Here is a 15,462-nt window from a genome sequence, read left to right as displayed (position 1 = left end):
CGCAAAGTCCGGTATTCAGAAGCAGGAATTTGATGAGGTCGCTCATCATATCTTCCTCCCTGACCTGTTGGAAAAAGCTTTGGGAAACACCGAGCTTCCAAACTTTCCTCCCAAACACTAATGGGACTCCCTTTGGCTTGTTTCATTTGAAACAACTCAATAGCATTCCCCATGACTTCCTTGGAATGCAAAGGATGAACACTATAATGTTCATATATTTCTTCACTAGTAGAGGGTTCTACTTTCTCAATTTGACAAGCACACAAATCGCTATCCTCTTCCTCACTTACTTCCTCTTCTGCAACATATACATTCTTATAGTATTTATTATTTTTTTTCAAATACAATGTTGCCTTTTTAACTTTCCTAACATCTACTAAATCTTGCCATATTTTCTTATTCTTTGTCGGAACCCCATTAACTAAGATAACCAGAGGTTCCTCTTCCACTTTTTCTACTCCAATTGTGTTAATGTTTTTCTTCAAATCTAGAGGCAAATAAACAACTCTTCCCTTTAATCCTCTCTGTAAATCTGATGGAGGCAATTTCCCTGTCTTTGGCTCCATTCTTACAATAGCCTGAAAGGGATGGATACTTTGAATCAAAATAGATTCATAAGTATTTAAATCCTTCAATTCAGAAGGAATCTCAACCAATTCCAGATTATTATGAACTGCTCTAGCAGGCATCTGGTTTTGATTTAATTTGCAACAACAATAAGTACACACACGTTGATCCAATCCCAAATCAAAACAATTTTCTACCATCAAGTATGTTGCAAAATCCTTCCATTCACTATTATTTTCCCTTTCACTTTTTGCATATAAATCCACTAACTTAGTCTGATTCTTATAATAAGTGCGTCGACAACACACACAAGTGAAATTAGGCCTCTCACTTGATTTCACCTCAAACGTCGCAATTTCCCTCTGGAAATTATCTGTACTGGAAACCTGTACACTATCTTCCACATGACCCTCTTCTTCTTGCTCAATTTCAACATTCTCCTCTTTACTTCCAAAGTAACAAAACTCAATTTCTTCACATATATTCTTCACATCTATTTCAGAACCATGCAAAAGAGCAGCGCATAATTGTTTAAGCATAATTGCTGGACTCTTAGCATAATACAACATTCTAACTAATTTCTCCACTTTGTTATGATGCACTGCTAGCATCCTGAAATGATGAAAAACACTCTGGCATACTCTCCTGGAAAGACAAGCCAGTGAATGTCCATGCAAACCTGTCACTTCTCTTACTCTGCAAGGATCTAATTCTTGCAACAACATCATTTTCTGCTTCAAACTTTTCTTATTAAATGACCGTACAAAATCACAAAGCAAATTGATGGAATCCTGTCGCACACTGCAAATACTACTACACTTCCAGGTGTACACAGGACCCTTAGCACGTCTTCCTAAAACCTCATTACCTAACACCTCTTCTGCCTCTGTTGTCACAAGTTTTTCTTTTTCAACTGGACAACCATCTTTCACTTCATAAGCACGACCACTGGTGTCAACTGCATGCACCAAATCATTATCCTGGAAATAACTCTCCTCATTAAAAAATGCCTCACAGCTTGAACTATGCATCCATTCTCCAGAAAAAACTTCACACAAATTACTACGATTAACTATTCTCTTCCATCTACTATTTCTTTTGAAATCATAAATTGCCTTGTTTAGCTTCCTAATTCTATTGATTATAAAAATAAATAACTTACGTTTAATTTCAAATGCCTGATCAATAACTTTCTCAACTTTTTTTTTTCTCTTATAAAAAACCAGTTTCTGTTGAACTTTCTTAATATTTTTTAACAAATTGCCAATTATCCTGTTGCGGAACATTCGTTTACGAATGTCCCTAAACTGTTGTTTCCTTCTACTATCATGCACAGAGTTATCTCTTGCTCTAGCAGTAACATTTTTGATTGGCCTTTCCTTTCCATTTGATTTGCTTCTCTTTTTATGGACTGAAACATTTTCTGTAGTAATATTTTTTTTACTACACATATTTCTTATGAAATATTTTGTGCTCTTACCCGGTGCTTTCTTCGTGACTTGACAAATCTTTTTGTTAGAGGACTGCTGCTTATTTTGTTTCACCTGCTGTCTTTGACGTTTTGCAGCCTTTCTCTGTCTTTCTATTGTAGGCATGGTGAAATCTTGAAATGATCTGCAGTTGAATCTGTGGAAAAATATAATAAATAATGTTATTAACCATTATTACCAAACAGTAAATCAGTAACAGTGATAAAAAACTTAACACACTACTTGACATTTTAATTAGAAGATTTTTTAGTCGTTGGCAAATTTACAATACAGAAATACCAGAAAAGAAATGACATTTATATTTATGTTACCTATGCTATTTTATATGTGAATCTGATCTAATTTTATGAGCATATTTTAATATTTTATTGAAGACACTACACATAACCTGCTTTTGAAGGTGTCTTTATTTTTAAATTAAACGGTTTACCTTTTTACTTTTTATTAATTATAAATTTTAAAAATAAATGTTTATATTTCCAAAGGCTCAAGCAGGTCAGCTTCCCATCCTATATCATATAATTCGGACAAATCTGCATCCTCATCACGCTCTTCTTCATCCTCAGGATTTAAATCATCCAAGGGATCAACATCCACTGATGTTTCAATTACAAGTTCAATGATGAGGTCAAAATCAACTGATTGCAGATTGTCGCTCATGTTGAGGTTGTCTTTATCTTTAAAGAAAGATAACAACAATGAGATGTTGCAGAGTAAGAGACAAATCTCACAGATTATAATAGTAAAATTGTTTAACAAGAGTAACATTTTGCAGCTATTATTTAGCCATGTCCAGCGATGCTGAGCAGGTGAAGCCTATGTCTAATCTTTCACTGAACAGGACTCATCTCTTCTTAACCTTGGATAAGCCTCACCAACTCTGTGTTCCCTGCACATACTTAAATGTAAAGGGGCAGATTTATGTTAAATGGCACATCCCCAGGCATGCACCAGTTAACGTGCACCACTGCTCTGCCACCCATGGTGTGCCACATTTACAATCAGATAGGAGAAACCTGCGTCAAAACCCTGCGCCTGCTTGAAGCAGGCATAGGTCTTGACGCAACATTGTGGAGATGGTGCACCCCTGAGCCTTGCTGGAGCTGCATCGCACTTGCGATACAACTCCAGCAATGCGCCACCTTAACGGCACAGATGCGTCAAGCATCTGTGCCGTTTTTGCCCCATGCTGTGCCGCATTGTAAATGCAGCACACCATGGGTGGCGGAACAGCGGCGCAAGATGACTGGCACATCCCTGGTGATGCGCCAGTCATCATAAATCTATCCCTAAGCTTCTTATCTTGTTAGAGATGAACTGCCATATGTATCATCAAAATATTTTGCATTTCCTAAATAGCGAATTTTAAGGAATAAATAGCGATTCTTTACCATTCCTAATTTGCGATGAGCAAATTGCTAATTGCAAGTTACCCATTCATTTCCATGGGCTAGGAGGCTCATAGGAATGAAGGTTTAATTTGCGATTAGCAATTTGCTCATCACAAATTAGGAATTTTTCCAAGGGTGCAGGGGTGTCTCAAGAACACCCTGCTGCACCCCTGAAAAAGAAATTTGGGGGCATATGGCACACATACATGCCCTAAGGGCATGTGTTGGCGTCATATGGGACCTTTTGTTTTTTTTAAAAAAAGCTTTTTGAAAAGAATTCACAAATTACCACCAATTTACCACAATAGTTTCCAAATCCTTAATGTCATTTTTTACATATTTTTTGTTTGATACATTGCATTTAAGTAGTCACAAAATTTGCAAATCCTTCAGTGCAATTGCAAAATAAGGAATAGCAAATTTTGCTACTCCTTATTTTGCATCAAACTTGTTTGATACATACCATTTGTCTAATTAACATTCGCAAAGGCCAAAATTCGTAGAATTTTGATCTTTGCGAATGCTAATTAGCTTGATACATATGGCCCCAAGTGAGGCCTGTCTTACGACATGGTGCATCTTTTGCATCACTGCTGCATCGGTTTCATGTGGTACGTTTTTTTTACACCATGACATATCTGCCTAAATGCATCAATTTGTAATGTTGTCGCCTCATAGCAAATCTTTTGCACCGCCGCTGCATCATAAAAGTGACGCACAGTGGCACAAAAGAGGCATACACCTATCATAAATCTGTCCCTAGCATTTTAAATGATTAATCCAGGATGACGATAAGGTGTGGCCTATCCAGAGGTTTGTTTAAGGTGAGGCCTACTCAGGATTGCAGATTAAAGTTACGCTTGATGAAGAATACAGAGGAGATAATACATGTAAAGGCCTACCAATGAAGTAAGTAATGTGCACTTTATTGCGCCAGTCATCATAAATGTATCCCTAAGCTTCTTATCTTGTTACAGATGAACCACCATATGTACCATCAAACTATTTTGCATTTCCTAAATAGCAAATTTTAAGGAATAAATAGCAATTCTTTACTATTCCTAATTTGCAATGAGCAAATTGCTAATTGCAAATTACCCATTCATTTCCATGGGCTAGGAGGCTCATAGGAATGAAGGTTGCAATTTGCGATTAGCAATTAGCTCATCACAAAATAGGAATTTTTTCAAGCATGCAGGGGTATCTCAAGAACACCCTGCTGCACCCCTGAAAAATAAATTTGGGGGCATATGGCACACCTACATGCCCTAAGGGCATGTATGGGCGTCATATGGGACCTTTTGTTTTTTGGAAAAAAATGCTTTTTGAAAAGAATTCGCAATTTACCACAAACTAGAAGTTGGTGGTAGTTTCCAAATCCTTAATATCATTTTTTACATATTTTTTTGTTTGATACATTGCATTTAAGGAATCGCAAATTTTGAATTAAGGACATTTTAAGTCATTTCCACATGTGCAGTGTTTTCAAATTATGATTTGAAAATCGTTTTTGGGGAAAAGTAATGGTTTGCAAATTTATGACAAGGACATAATGGTGTATGCTTCTCTATAAGGCATTTCAGTGTCTCTGATGTCATTTTTCCCATATTACATTATAAGACCTTTCCCCATGGAGCACATTCCTTGTAAATATGCTCCCACCTGTGCATGGCGAATTTAGATTTTGACTGTTTGAGTCACATAGCCATGTTAAAAGTGACCCAAAAAAATTGCAAACGTTTTAAAAAAACACATTCATGTGTCTTAAGGACATTTTAAGTCCTTTCCCCATGGACAATGTTTTCTAAGTGGCGCAAAAGAGGCATACACCTATCATAAATCTGTCCCTAGCATTTTAAATGATTAATTCAGGATAACAATAAGATGTGGCCTATCCAGAGGTTTGTTTAAAGTGAGGCCTACTCAGGATTGCAGATTAAAGTTACGCTTGATGAAGAATACAGAGGAGATAATACATGTAAAGCTCTACCAATGAAGTAAGTGATTTCTAGTTCATTGCGCCAGTCATCATAAATGTATCCCTAAGCTTCTTATCTTGTTAGACATCATCCGCCATATGTATCATATAACTATTTTGCATTTCCAAAAAAGCGAATTTTAAGGAATAAATAGCGATTCTTTACCATTCCAAATTTGCGATGAGAAAATTGCTAATTGCAAATTACCCATTCATTTCCATGGGCTAGGAGGCTCATATAAATGAAGGTGCAATTTGCGATTAACAATTTGCTCATCACAAATTAGGAATTTTTTCCAAAGGTGCAGGGGTGTCTCAAGAACACCCTGCTGCACCCCTGAAAAAGAAATTTGGGGGCATATGGCGCACATAAATTTTAACAACATTCCTTTACCTCAAAAACGATTTTCAAATCATAATTTCAAAACACTACACATGGGAAAATTACTTAAAATGTCCTTAAGACACATAAAAGCGTTTTTTGATTGCCTTTCCTGCATGGTTGGGTCACTTTTAACATGGCTATGTAACACAAACATTCAAAATCTAAATTTTCCATGCACATGTGGGAGCATATTTACAAGCAATTTGCACCACAGAGAAAGGTCTTACACTAAAATGAGAAAAATAACATCAGGGACAGTCAATTGCCTTATAAAGAAGCATACACCATTATGTCCTTGTCATGAATTTAAAAACAATTCCTTTTCCCCAAAAACGATTTTCAAATCATAATTTCAAAACACTGCACATGGGAAAATGACTTAAAATGTCATTAAGACACATGAAAGCGTTTTTTGATTGCCTTTCCAGCATGGTTGGGTCACTTTTAACATGGCTATGTAACACAAACATTTAAAATCTAAATTTCCCATGCACAGGTCGGACCATATTTACAAGCAACTTGCGCCACAGAGAAAGGTCTTACATTAAAATGGGAAAAATAACATCAGGGACAGTCAATTGCCGTATAAAGAAGCATACACCATTATGTCCTTGTCATAAATTTAAATCAATTCCTTTTCCCCAAAAACGATTTTCAAATCATAATTTCAAAACACTGCACATGGCAAAATTACTTAAAATGTCCTTAAGACACATAAAAGCATTTTTTCATTGCCTTTCCTGCATGTTTGTATCACTTTTAACATGGCTATGTAACACAAACATTCAAAATCAAAATTTTCCATGCACATGTGGGAGCATATTTACAAGCAATTTGCGCCACATAATTCATAATTTTCTCCTTAAAGCACACTATTCTCTATCTAAATTAAAGAAATATTTTCTCACCTTAGCAAATACTTTGAGTTTGAAAACAGTCTCAGAAACACACCAATTTGTCTTCAGCAGAGCAAAAGGTATGCACTCCAGAGTCTGCAGCTATCAAAAGCACAGAAATGCTGTAATTCTTCACACATATTTCTCATGTCACCCAATCAAAACTCTTCCCTCACTTTTTTTCAAATGAAAACCCTTCCCCCCTCTGCCCTTTCTGCCTATTTTGCATAGCAACCACCTCTTGGAAGACCTCTGGTGTTTGCAAGTTCACACAACAATGTTGCAATTGAACTCTGAACTCTCAGTGCACCTGCATATCCAGTGCATTCTTTCATTTAATGATTTTTTATTGACCACTCAAAATACATCTTTCAAAGAACACATCTGTGCACCCTAACTTTCTGTTTTCAGCAATCAAAATCCACCAATCACTGTTACTGCTTCATGAACACAGAAACTCCACAGTTTTTTTTTCATTTTACACTCTCATTTTTTCAACTGCCATTTCATTGCCACACTTCATCTGACTGCAGGAGAACCTTCTCTCACCATGTTTTCTGTCTGGATTGTTGGACATAGTTATATTCACTGGGCTCAAAGGTACGTTGAAAACAGGAATTTACCTAACCTCAATTTACAAGATGTGGAAATTAAGTGGTTTGGCCACAGAGGATTAAAATGTCACCAATTGATACCATTGGTGAAAACCTTTATGCATTTGCCAAAACCTGACCTGTTAATTGTGCACTGTGGAGGTAATGACTTGGGCACTTTGACTGGTGTAGGTCTGGAAATGCTTTTAAAGGACACCTTTGAGCAATTAATGGCACTTTTTCCTCAGACTGCCTTGGTATATTCAAATATATGCCAAAGACAGAAATGGAGGTGGTCAAACCAATTTTGTCCACAAATTGAGAAGTCGAGGAAGCATGTAAACAAATCTGTTTCAGCTTACATGAGAGACCATGGAATGGGCTCCCTGTACAACAATAACTTGCGTTACTACATGCAAGATATCTACAGAGGAGATGGAGTTCACTTCTCAGATGAGGGCAACAGAATTTTCACTCTGAATTTAAAAATGTGCATTGGTACCTACTTATAAGTACCTAAATGTACCATAAACCCAAAAGCTCTTCTCAGAGCTACCCTACATCTGATCACTCACAATTATTATTTAACTCTAACATTTTTCACTAATTTTCAACAAAGTACGCTCCCGGGGGCGCTACCCGGTACGCGAACCGGGAGCTAACCTCGCGAAATTTTTTTTAAAAATGTTTTTTTTCCGCACATATAAGCCTCCTCAGCCACCCTCAGAAAACCTAGGGGGTCAAGATAACTCTACCGTGCCCCCTTCTACCCATTCTGAACATTATTTGCCCTCCATCTTGTATCTTAATTCGACTGAAACACAAAATGGTGGACTCCCGGAACGCTTAAGGTCCGCGAACCGAGGCGCTCAACGGTTCGCGTACCGGGTCGCTCCCTGGGAAGCGCACCATCAAAAAAGGTGGGAAAGTAGTTCACAGAAAAGCCACTGGAGACAATTTCACCAAATATAGATTAGCTCATACTACATACCAATCCCTACCATTTTCACAAATTTGATTGGAATTCCATTTAGCCATTTAGCCTGTAGACCTCTCTAAATACCCTGAGGTAAATTACTTCACAAAACACATCTGAAGTGTTGGAATTGACAACCAATGAAAATGTTACTTTCATTTTCTACTTTTTTTACCTGACATTTGATTGGTTATGTACCTGAATATATATAAAGGAAGAGAGAGAAACACAGCCATTTTGACTACTACTTCCTGAACTACATTGCAAGATCATTTTCACTCACAACTTAAACTTGATTTTAGAAGGTGAGATATTATTTTATAAATTTGAAAACATTTTCAGATAGTTATATACTATCCCTCTGTAAGAGTTAGACATTGAGAAAGGCTTCTTTATTATAATTATGGATTGATTTAGGTTTCTGTGGTATAATTATGAATTTACTTAGGCTTCTTCACAGGCACTTTTTAATAGTACTACTTCACGCCTGAAACCATACAGTGCCCATAGATTACTTCTCTGTTATAAACTCACAAGTACCTGTCTGAACTTAAACCCAACAGTGCCCTATCTCTACTGATATATTTATTTTTTATGCAAATTACAGCAAGAAAATGGAAGGTGAGCAGAATGTTTCCTTTGAAATTGTTCTGGAGAACAACACAGAAAAAGATATTGAGGACAATGATGACTCAGATTTCATGGATGAATCACGGGACCATGAATTAGTTCAATGTGTAGAATCTGTGGATCATTTACTTCATTATGATGACGGTCAAATGTGGGAACTTATGTTCACTCAACAAGAGGACATATCGGACAGTCAAATGCTAGACGTTCTATTAAATTTTGAAAAACAATCCGAAAAATAAAATTGTATGTAATATTAAAAAATTGTTTGAGTCTTTAATCATTTTTATATGTAATTAATAAACTAGTTAAATGTTAGAAATGTTATTAAATTTTCAACCACAATCACAATAATAAATAATTGCTTAAAAAACTTAAAAAAATAAAAAATAATCAACAAAACCAACAATCAATTAACATACTGCATTTGAAAAGTCTCTCATTCATTTTTCATTGCAGTACGCTGCCCAGAACGCTTCCCGGTTCGCGGACCGGGCGCTACCCACGAAAAAAAACAAAAAAAAAAATTTTTTTTTTTGCCCCGCGGGGCCCTTTTAAAGCCTCCACATTAAACCTAGGGGGTCAGGGAGGATCTACTATGCCCCCTTATGGTTATTTCCCCCTTTGTTTTGGCCTCCTCTTGTCTCTCAATCCTACCGAGAGACAAGATGGCGGCCGCTCCGGACTGTTTAGAATGTTGACAGACACCGGAGAGCCAATCAGCTTCGCTACGCGAAGTTCTGGTACGCGCCCCGGTCCGCGAACCGGGGAGCTGCCCGGTCCGCTGTTACAGATATATATCTTTTTTTAAACGGTAATTTCTCAAAATCCACTGGAGCACATATATTGAGACCTACAAAAGGGGCTGCTCAGAAACAAAATGTTCAATTTTCCAGAAAATTTCATCCAATTCCGTCCACAAACGCCAAAGTTATTAGACATAGAATTTTCAAAAATCCCATAGGGAAAAAATCCTAACTATATATACCTACTGGCGACCGCCAGTAGGTAATATATATATATATATATATATATATATATATATATATATATATATATATATATATATATCCTTCTAAGAAAAATGTCCTTCCGATCTCCGGGGCCTGTAGATAGGTGGTGCAATATGCGGGCGGAACAAGTAAGACGCACACTCGGGGAAGATTATGCTCAGTAGATCAATTTGCTTCCAGTTCCGCTTTTCGACTTTGAAAAGTCTTGATCACACACTGTGTCTACTGCAAACAACTCATTAACATAGAAAATGCCCAAAATAAACAATGGACTATAGTCACCCTGATTATTACAATGTGGATTTCCATGGTAGACATCGTTAAATATGTTACATCACATGTATTTAAAGTGTAATTAATAATACTAAATAGTATTTACAAATGCAGATGCCCAGTGGCTGTTATATATAAGTCCAGAAGACGTTGAGAAAGTAACTCATAATACAAAGTGGGTGATAATGAGCTTCAAGATGATAGCGAAATATAAGGAAAATCACATGAAACATGGCAAATATAGTTATACAGGTCCTAAATGGTCATATTCATATGGTATTGCATGATTTGAGTTGTCCAAAACACCAGTCACAATTCTACACCTCTCAAAGAAAAGAAAATTGGGTGCTGTGAAAAGTCTACATACATCAAAATAATCAATGAAGTGAACAGTCTTATCTGTTGTGAAATATTCCACCATGAAGACGTGATTCTGAAAAAATGGCTAGGACCTTTGTCGACGCCTCCAACCAAGAGTGGGCCCCTTATTTCCTCGTCATCATGTAAGTATGGTTGAGATGTGTTCTATTTTGTAAGTAGTATTTCAAATACTATGGATGTTTTTAAACTTGACTCTTGTCTATTTTATAATATACGAGGAAAAGAAAGGGCCCGCTCTTGGTTGTGATTTCCCTCATATTTCTCTCTCATCTTGAAACCTTCACTTGGTGTATATTCATTTTCACCGACTTTGTATAATGAGTTACCTTCTCAACACCTACCGGATTTGTATATAACAGCCCCTGGGCAACTGCATTTATGAATACTATTTAGTATCATTAATTACACTTGGTCTGAACACTCTCCATCAGACGTGGGCTATGTAAGACGCTCGCCACTATGGCAACAACACATTTCCATTCAATTTTTGGAAATATGTAACCAGCATTTTCAGGGTTGGGAGAATTTCCCAGCAGCAGTTTTGTGTACTCTCTTGGCATTGTACAATGATTTCATAAATGTACATTTATTTTTTGTGCAGTTTGACACACCAACAGGCTCTAAATACATGCGATGTCACATATTTAAAGATGTCTGCCATGGAAATTCACATTGTAACACTCAGAATGACTGTAGTCCTTCATTTATTTTTGGCTTTGTCTATGGTAATGAGTTGTGTGCAGTGAACACAGTGTGCGATCAAGACTTTTTGAAGTCGAAAAGAGTAACTAGAAGTGAATTCATCTACTGAGCATAATCTACCCTGAGTGTGCGTCTTACTTGGTATTTTGACGTAATAAATATTAAAGAGTATGAAGTTAAAGAATTTCATATATTTAAAAAAAAATATTTAAGAAACAAAATATTTAAAATATACAGTTATATTAATAAATGAACACAACTTAAAATGTTACACAATATATTTAATACATCACTAATATTTTATTTTAAAAATATATTAGTAAAATCCATTAATCAGAAAAATTACTAAATATAATCAAAATATAAAATTACAATACAAATAAACTGTAAACTAAAATCACAAAAATATTTTTAAAAAATCCCAAATTATCAAAAGAACAAAAGTTAACATGAAAACATAGCTAATGTTAAAAAATACAGATACAAAAACATCAACAATAATTAATAAAATTAAAGGGCAAACATATGCCCAATTCTACATCCAAAGAAACTAATTTCAACATCGTGAAATAAACATCAAATATAAAATTTAACTTAATAAAAACAAATGCATTAACAAAATATAACAAAAATCCCAATTCAAAAACAAAATTACATTTGGAGTCCTAAAATGTAGTGCCTGATATAGATCTTGGTGTGACTCACGTTGTCCCTCCATGGTGTTTGTTCCAAGTACTCCCGCAGAGTCCCGCATTTAAATATGGGCTGGTTGAACTATCAGATTGTTTACTTTCGCGTAAATGCTGGCACACCTTCTTCGACGTGACAGACTCCTTTGTTGTCTGACATTAATCCATTGCCATCAGGCTGGTGGGGTTGTGCCGAGCCTATTTTATGTCCCTCTTGTGCCGGCGGTGTCTTAGCAGTGGATTTCTGACAGAGTGAGTCCTTCGTGAAGTGGCGACTTGTAAGTACTACTTATTAATGTGTCAATATACATACATGTTCTGTTTGCTTATCAAATATATGTAAGCAATGTGTAATGCCCCTTTTTTACATAATGCATTGCTCACAAACAACACACACACTATTGAATTCACATCCACAGGCACTACAAGCACAATACCCACAACCACTACAACAACTTAATTGTTTTTTAAGTGTCAATACAGGTGTTTTCATTTGGCCTTGAAGTTGTAAAATAAACACTAATGCATTACACATAAGAAAAAAATTGTATGTGAGAGCAAAATACACAAGGATAAAGCAATTGTCAACAAACTATTCATTGTAAAGCAAGGGTAAAAGAATATCACCTTAGATCATGGCTACAGCGGATTTGAGTAGCATAATGGTCAAGAATTTGCAGCAAAGGGATTACCTGGCCAACGGGGTTTGAAATGGAAAAGCAAGTGGAAAACAGGAAAAAATTTAACTTTCTACCTCATTTACTTCTTTTCCGCCAACTCATAGTAGGAGGTATCCCTGCCACAGTTTACTCAACCGAAAGGCAGATCTTGATTGGCCTAGTGGCCATCTTGGCTGGACTCCAGCTGACAGCCTCTTCAGCCTATGACGCCGTCAATGCAGGTGAAAATTACTGGAGGCGTTGTTGGCTCTCTGGCATTTTTTTATCGATGGACCTGCTAACATCTAAATCATATATATATATATTACCTACTGGCGGTCGCCAGTAGGTATATATAGTTAGGATTTTTTCTCTATGGGTTTTTTGAAAATTCTATGTCTAATAACTTTGGCGTTTGTGGACGGAATTGGCTGAAACTTTCAGGAAAATGGAACATTTTGTTTCTGAGCAGCCCTTGAAAATTTGGGGGGGGTTCGTCAAGGGGGGGCTGAGAAAAAAGGGGGGTCCCAAAACGTGTTTTTAACATTGAGTTTTCCATAGGGCGGTTGGCCTCACTTTTAGCCCGAACGGGTGAATGGATTTGCACGAAACTTGGCAAAATTGTAGGGACTGGTAGCCCGATGTGCCTTTTGTAGGTCTCAATATATGTGCTACAGTGGATTTTGAGAAATTAACGTTTAAAAAAAGATATGTATCTGTAACAGCGGACCGGGCAGCGCTCCAGGACGCGTACTTTTCGCGCAACGGAGCTTTGTGAAGCGAAGCTGATTGGTTCTCCGGCGTCTGTCAACATTCCAAACAGTCCGTAGCGGCCGCCATCTTGTCTCTCGGTAGGATCGAGAGACAAGAGGAGGCCAAAGCGAAGGGGCAAATGACCATAAGGGGGAATAGTAGATCCTCGCTGACCCCCTACGTTTGATGTGGAGGTTTTAAAAGGGCTCCGCGGGGCAAAAAAAATAAAAAATAATAATAATCGAACGGCTGAATGGATTTGCACGAAACTTGGCAAAATATTAGGGACTGGTAGCCCGATGTGCCTTTGCTAGGTCTCAATATATGTGCTCCAGTGGATTTTGAGAAATTAACGTTCAAAAAAAGATATATATCTGTAACAGCGCTCCGCTTCGCGTACTTTTCGCGTTACGGAGCTTTGCGAAGCTGATTGGTTCTCCGGCGTCTGTCAACATTCCAAACAGTCCGTAGCGGCCGCCATCTTGTCTCTCGGTAGGATTGAGAGACAAGAGGAGGCCAAAGCGAAGGGGGAAATGACCATAAGGGGGCATAGTAGATCCTTCCTGACCTCTTAGGTTTGATGTACCATTTTGTCAAGTTTGGTGTAATTCCGTTCAGCCATTCAGGCTGTAGACGTATGTAAATGTCCTATGGAAAATTGCATGGGGAAAACACATTTGAAAGTGTTGAAATTTAGAACCAATTAAAATGTTACTTTGGTTTTGGATTTGTGTGTGATGAAAGTTAATTGGTTATGTATATATGTCAAATGAGAGGAAACCACAGCCATTTTGTGATACTACTGTCTGAGGTACATTTGTGAGGAATTTTTGGTGGTGAATTTCTGGTGTTTGATTTACACAGTACTAACACTTCTGCTACTTTTAAAAAGGTGAGTTGTTAATTTGTAAGGGGAACTATGTTGTACACTTGAAGATAATTTGAAAAAAAAATTCTGTTATTTATTTGCAGTCCTTCTGTTATACTAAATACTTGATAAAGTTAGTTTTATATTATGTATTACTAAAAACGATAAATGAAAGTGATTATTTTTTCTGCAATTTACAGCAAGCAATTTCAAAATAAAATGGCTCACAATGAAGAGACCGTGGCAATTTCTTTTGAATTGTCCACTACATTGATTGAAATTGAGAGCACCAATAATGAAATATTGTCACAAGGAGGACATGACTTGTATGATTCCATTAGATTGATTGAAATGGACAGCACCAAGAATGAAATATTGTCACAAGGAGATGACTTGAATGATTCCACTACATTGATTGAAATTGAGAGCACCAATAATGAAATATTGTCACAAGGAGGAGATGACTTGTATGATTCCATTAGATTGATTGAAATGGACAGCACCAATAATGAAATATTGTCACAAGGAGGAGATGACTTGAATGATTCCACTACATTGATTGAAATTGAGAGCACCAATAATGAAATATTGTCACGAGAAGATGACTTGAATGATTCCACTACATTGATTGAAATTGACAGCACCAATAATGAAATATTGTCACAAGGAGGAGATGACTTGAATGATTTTTTTGATCAATCTCTTGATGGCGAATTTATCGAGTGTTTGGAGACCATAGAGTTACAAGAATCATCATTGGAGACTTTTAATGAGGACATTGCTGATGAGGACATGTTACTAGTTCTTTCAAATTTAGAAAATTCTGAAGAATAAATTTATATTTAGAAATCAAAAATTGTTTGAGACATTATTCATTTTTATTTTTAATTTATGAGGTTGTAGCGAAGTGATTGTAGTATAAAATGAGACTTATAGTATAGAGTGCAACATTTTTATGTTACATGGTAAGTTTACTCATATTTACTTCCCTTCTGCCACTATATTATCTCCAATGTGTATTTGACATCTCTTCTTCATCTCCGGCCTCCTTTCTCTCACTGTGTGTCTCCGATGCATCTTATCGCTGCTATTTTGTGTAATTACAGAAGAGAGTAAAATAAAATAGTTCGGAACGTGAAAAGGGGGCAAAGTAGAGTACTCCTCACCCCCTAGGCCTTTTAAGGCGGTCCCAAAAGGATCAGTTTCTGCTTTCCTGAG

The sequence above is a fragment of the Lissotriton helveticus genome, chromosome 6, assembly GCF_964261635.1.
Source record: "Lissotriton helveticus chromosome 6, aLisHel1.1, whole genome shotgun sequence".
Lineage (NCBI taxonomy): Eukaryota > Metazoa > Chordata > Amphibia > Caudata > Salamandridae > Lissotriton > Lissotriton helveticus.
Note: the sequence above shows the minus strand (reverse complement) of the source record.